Consider the following 6,648-nt stretch of genomic DNA (forward strand, 5'->3'; position numbering starts at 1 on the left):
ATCAATTTTTAATTATAGCAATACACTTGAAGCAAGTGGAATGAACCACTATTTTTTTGTGGCTCTGCTGCGCTGCTGCTGTTTTGTGTTTTTGTTGAAATCATTGAATGGTTATTCGATTTCTGGGTTCTGGTTCGACTGTGCTGCTGCTGCTTTGTGTTTTTGTTAAATTTGTAGATGATTATTTGATTATTTAGCTCAGGGTTGTGTGTTTTGTCAATTTGCCTGACTTTAATATTAATTAAGTGCTTTGTAACTGTATTTTCTCTTTAAAATTTCTTTTCCAATTTTGTATTATAGTGGAAATTGAGATGGATTCTACATTCTAGTACTCCACAATTTTGTATTAAGTGCTGGGAGAGTAATACTTTTATGCTGCTGTTGTGTTATGCAATTTTGTGACTTAATTATGCTCATATAGTTATAATTTATTTATTATTTTATTGTAAAACGGTTTTTCCGGTTGAACCATGGTTAGACCGGTTGGACCAGTAAACTAGTGAACTAATTATTAAAACGGTTTAATGATCGGTCCGGTTTTCAAAACCTTGGTCACAAGATGATTGGTTGATGTGTTATATCAGTGACACTTGACATATAAAAAAATTATTTATAATCAAAATAGTCCTTGAAAGTTCAGACGTAAGTCATTTTCATCCCTAAAATTTTAAAAATTAATCAAATTAGTCTTTATATATATATTTCTTATTTTTTTTATAATATTAAATTTGAAATATTTTTTGATACTACTAATTTTAATAGCAATGTAATTGACAAACAAAAAATTAGTAATTGTATCTTTTATTCTTAAAATTTTTTTAATAAAAATATCTCTCTTCTTTAATTCTTCAACCGTAATAGAAAAAAAAGCTGTAGTAGAAAAAAATAGTGGTATATATAACTTTGTTTAGGTTAACAAATACATACATTTTAATTTTGAGTGTATATATATATATTCCAGCAAAATGTAATAATGTAAGAAAAATGTTTTAGAATAGAAAAAAATAAGAGAGATTTTGAGAAGAATTAAAGGAGAGAGTTAATTTTATTGAAAATTTTTAAGAAGAAAAGATACAATTACTAATTTTTTGTTTGTCAATTATATTTCTTTTAAAATTAGTAATATCAAAAAATATTTCAAATTTAATATTATCAAGAAAAAATAAAAAAATATATATAAGGGCTAATTTGATTAATTTTTAAAATTTTAGGGATGAAAATGACTTACGTCTGAACTTTCAACGACTATTTTAATTATAAATAACTTTTTTGAATGTCAAGTGATATGTGGCATGTCAGGTGTCACTGATCTGACACATCAACCAATCATCTTGTGACACGTGGCATTAACCCACCACGTCATTATCCAACTGACGGAAAGACTAACGTGACCAAGTCGTGTATCTTTCATGGACGATTTCGATTAATTTTATCTTTCGAAGACCAAAATAGAGATTGAGGTATCTTTTCGAGACGATTTTGACTATTAACTCTAACTAAGCATATATAACATAGAGAAAAACTTCAAATATTTCTATAACATTAATATTTTAATAATTTCAGTTGTTAATTTTAATTATAAAAATATATAATATATATTAACTAAAATTAACAGTTAATATAACATCAGTATAATATTACAATTTAGTAGCACAGTAACAAGCGACAAATAGATGGAGAGAATTAGAATAGTTCCATTATTTGAGTATTTTGGTGTTGACTTGATCAATGGGGAATATTAAAATAGACATTCATACCTAAAAGGGGTGGTTCAGTGAAACAGCAAAAAGAACTCACTAGATCTGAAAGAGTTGTCCTTGATGATGAAGATGATGACTTTGTCCCTAAGGATTCTCCTGCTCCTTCTACTGAGGGTACATCCATCTTTATTGGGAAGAAATCTGCCTTACTGAATATGGTCAAAGATGTTGTTCAGGAATTTGTTTTTCAATCAAATCACTTGATTGCTATGAGCAAAGAGCAAAGAAAGCTAGCTAGCAAGCATGAGAACTTCCTAAAGAAATCAAGGGATAGAGTGGCTGTGTTCATGTCCTTCATCGATAACCTTCAAAAAGATGAAGACCCTGCCACTGATGTTGAGGAGGAAGCTAATTCGGAAGGGAATGGTTCTGATGCCTAGAAATTGTCTCATAAAAACTGCTGCTGCTGCTCTCTTTTTGTCTCATGAACTCTGTTTTTCTTTAGCTATTTTGATCTGTTTTATTTTGGATGACTGTAATAACTCTAAATACTGCTGCACCTTTGGTAGTTTAGTTAGTACTTTGCACTGTGAACCAACTCTTTTCTGCAGGAAACAAGACTTTTGTTGATCATGCCTATTATCCGTCCTTGATGACAAAAGGGGGAGAAGGATAATATAGAAAATATATCCTAGGATTTTTGGCATTAATGCAGCTACTATAATTCTTTTGGGATTTTTGTCTGATTGCTGCATTAATATCTGAAATCACTTGCTGAATTCTTTTGCTGCTGATATTAGCTTGAAGTTGGACTGATTATATAGTGTTGTTTGCTTGATATTCCTTAGACAAGATAAGTGTGTACAGCTCTTTATTATGTTCTCTTTAAGTATAATGTAAAACAGGTACAAAGAAGAAAGTATAAATTCAGGGGAAGCTAATCTAGAAAAGGAAAGGGGCCGGGGAGCAATATATAAGCAAATGACAAAAATCAAAGGGAGTTTTTAAACCTTACTCAATTTCATTTTCTTTTGATTACTACTTAAATCATGTTTGTCATCAAGGGGGAGATTGTTGAGTTAAGAAATTAACTAAATTAATTAGTGATGACAAACATTATTTTTGGTAAATAAATAATTAGTATGGATTAATTATAATTGCATATTACTAATTATTTATTATGTGTTGCAGGCCATAATTCAATTCAAGCAGCCCAATTGAAACAAAATAAAACAACAAGGATGGGGGCTAGTAAATCAAGCGAAGCTCAAAAGGAACAAAGCCAAAGAAATCAAAACGGGTTGCTTAATGGAAATCCAATCCAAACTTGTGTCCATCCCACAAAGCTTCTCTTGTAAGATTGAAGTCTTCACTCTTTCAATGTGCAACGTTCACCTCTGTGAGTTGGTCAAAAATTCAGAAAAGTAAGAGAGAGAAAGAGCTTCTTCCCTAAGCTAGTCACCAAAGAAGCAAGAGAGAGAAGGATTAAGCTTGAAACACAGAAGTCTAATCAGAAAATCCAAACCAAATCAAGCTTAGGTTAAAGGTAACCCATTTCCTCTTGCATGCATCAGATCTTCTTCTCTTCTTTCCAACTCTCTCCTCTATCCGAAATGGGATACAAAGGAAAGATGGTTTCTGTTCTTTTCTGCTGTGTATCCACGGTCTTAAACATGACTTGGGGACCAAGTTGGTTTTCAAGGGCTAAGATCAAGTTGACCATGGGAAGATTTCTATGGTTGCTGCTTTATGGCTTTTGGTAGGGGTGTGCAAAAAAACTGGTTTCACTGAACTGAATTGAAACCATAGTTTTTATGAAAACCAGTTTATTAAAAACCAGTTTTTATGGTTCAGTTTAGTTTTAAACCAAATTAAAATTAGTTTTATTTAAACTCTAAAATTAGTTTTTACATACTCTTTATCTCTCTCTCCCTTCACCCTCTCTCTCTCCCCCCTTCCTCCCTCTCTCCTCTTTCTCACCCTCCTCTCTCCCTTCTCTCTCTTCTCCCCCCTCTCTCTCTCTTCCCCTCTTTTTTTTCCCCCTCCTTCTTTCTCTCTCTCTCTCTCCCCTTTTCCTCTCTCCCCCTTCTCTCTCTTCTTTCCCTCTATCTCCCTCCCTCTCCCTTCTCGTCTCTCTTCCTCTCTCTCTCTCTATCTATCTCCCTCTCCTCTCTCTTTTCCTCATTTTCCTCTCTCTTCCCCTTCATTTCTCTCTCTCTCGTCTCCCTCTTCTCTCTCTCTCTCTCCCTCTTTTCTCTCTCTCTCCCCTTTTGTTTCTCTCTCTCCTCTCCCTCCTCTCTCTCTCTCCCTCCCTTTTCTCTTCTTCTTTCTCTCTCTCTCTTTTTCCCTTTTCTCTCTTACTCTCTCTCCCTTCCCTTCTTTCTCTCTCTTTCTTCTCCCTCCTCTCTCTCTTTCTCCTTTTTCTTTCCTTTCTTTCTCTCTCAACCTTCTCTCACTCTATATCCCTCTTCTCTCTCTCTCTCTTCCCTCTTTTCTTCAAAACAAGAGAGAGAAGGAGAGAGGGGAGAAAGAGAGATAGGAAAAAGAGAGAGAGAAGGAGGGGAGAGAGAGAAAGAGAGAGAAGGGAGGGGGAGAAAGAGCGTGAGAGAGAGAGAGAAAGAGAGAGAGGAAGAGAGAAAGTGAGAGAGACAGAGAGAAAAAGAGAGGGAGAGAGAGAGGAGGGGAAGAGGGAAGGAGAGAGAGGGAGAGAGAGATGGAGAGGAAGAGGGATAGGGAAGAGAGAAAATAAAAAGTGGGAGGAGAAGAGGAAGAGTGAGAGGGGAAGGAGAGAGAGAGAAAAAGGGAGAGAAGAAGAGAGAGAGAAAGGAAGGAGAGAGAGGGAGAGAAGAGAGGAAGAGGGAAAGAAAAGAGAAAAAGGGAGAGAAGGAAGAGAGAGAGAGAGAGGGAGAGAGAGGGAGAGAAGGAGAGAGAGGGAGGGAGAGAGAGGATAAGAAAGAGAATGTAAAATCTAATTTAATATATGTTAAGAGAAAGAGGGAGTGAGAGAGAGAGGGGGAGAGAAAGAGAGATAGGAGAGGGAGAGAAAAGGAGAAGAGGAAGAGAGAGAGAGAGAGAGAGAGAGAGAGAGAGAGAGAGAGAGGGGGAGAGAGAAAATGTAAAAACTAATTTTATATATGTTAAAAGTTAAAACTACTTTTAGTCTGTAAACCAGTTTAAACTGGTTTTTTCAATTAAAACTGGTTTTATTTTTATGAACTGGTTTAAACTGGTGAATTGTATTGTAAACTGGTTTAAAACCAGTTTCTTATTTGACAAAGTAGTTTGGTTTAGTTTCTAAACCATTTAAAATGGTTTAGTGCAGTTTCAGTTCAATTTATGAAAAAACTGAACCATAAACACCCCTAGCTTTCGGTCAAGATGAAGAAGTCAGAAGCAAAGTTTCTACTCTAAGGTTTAATGAGAAAAAGTAAGTTTGTGGGTTGGTGAAGCTCAAGGCTCAAGGTGTTGACCTTGGTAGAAGGACCCAGCAACATGTAAGGAGATAAAAGAAGACTTTCTGCTCATTCAGAAGCAAGGAAAAAAAACCAGTGAATAGAGGTTTTGTTCTGAGAGAGCTCGTTGAAGAAGTTCAACTAACTGGACAGTGTAACCTAATCAAAGGTGCATTCCGCCAGTATGAAGAACTGAATCAGAGGCTTGCCAATCTGGTTTTTCGCATAGCACAGAGGCTGTTGATGAAATCAATCTCCTTCATGTTTTATTGATTGTAATGTACTTTTCTAAGTTTATCTTTCTGTAATTTCTTGTGAGAAAATGTATTGTGAGAAAGCTCAAGTAAAAGCCATGAGTGGAAAAAGGCTGAGTGATACACTTGAGAGAAAAGCCTAGAGTTATTTTCAGATTTCTTTAGGTATGTTTATGTCTTATATCTTGTACCTGTGAGGTATCCCTTTCTTAGTTGGATTAGCACTAAGAGTGAAATAGTTAGGTATTAGCATAGCCAATGTCAAGTTAGGTTAGAACTTGAGTGTGAAAGGATTGTGTCAATCCTGTGAAATTGGTGTATGTAATACTGTTAACTATAGTGAAATTCTTCCATAGTTGTGGAGGAGACTGGACGTAGGTTGCATAGCACAAGGCAACCGAACCAGGATACATGCTGGTGTTAGCTTCTCTCTTCTCTATTGTGTTCTGTTTTCTGATATTCATGAGACAAAAATAAATTGTCTCATAAATTTCTGCTACTGAGTACAAACAGAATTAAAATTGAAAGTTTGTTTTAAAAGGATAATAACAACAACTCAAAAGGAAGGCATAGATTCAAGCCCCTTCTCTAAGCCTACCACAACCTTCAGATAATTTTATTGAAAAATTTTTAAGAAGAAAAGATACAATTACTAATTTTTTGTTTGTCAATTACATTTCTTTTAAAATTAGTAATATCAAAAAATATTTCAAATTTAATATTATCAAGAAAAAATAAAAAATATATATATAAGGACTAATTTGATTAATTTTTAAAAGTTTAGGGATGAAAATGACTTACGTCTGAACTTTCAACGACTATTTTAATTATAAATAACTTTTTTGCATGTCAAGTGATATGTGGCATGTCAAGTGTCACTGATCTGACACGTGGTGCGTCAGGTGTCACTGATCTGACACGTCAACCAATCATCTTGTGATACGTGGCATTAACCCACCACGTCATCATCCAACTGACAGAAGGACTAACGTGACCAAGTCGTGTATTTTTCAGGGACGATTTCGATTAATTTTATCTTTCGAGGACCAAAATAGAGATCGAAATATCTTTTCGGGACGATTTTGACTATTAACTCTAACTAAGCATATATAACATAGAGAAGAACTTCAAATATTTCTATAACATTAATATTTTAATAATTTTAGTTGTTAATTTTAATTATAAAAATATATAATATATATTAACTAAAATTAACAGTTAAAAATACTGGTATTTTAGTAA

Source organism: Arachis ipaensis, chromosome B05, assembly GCF_000816755.2.
Source record: "Arachis ipaensis cultivar K30076 chromosome B05, Araip1.1, whole genome shotgun sequence".
NCBI classification, from domain to species: domain Eukaryota; kingdom Viridiplantae; phylum Streptophyta; class Magnoliopsida; order Fabales; family Fabaceae; genus Arachis; species Arachis ipaensis.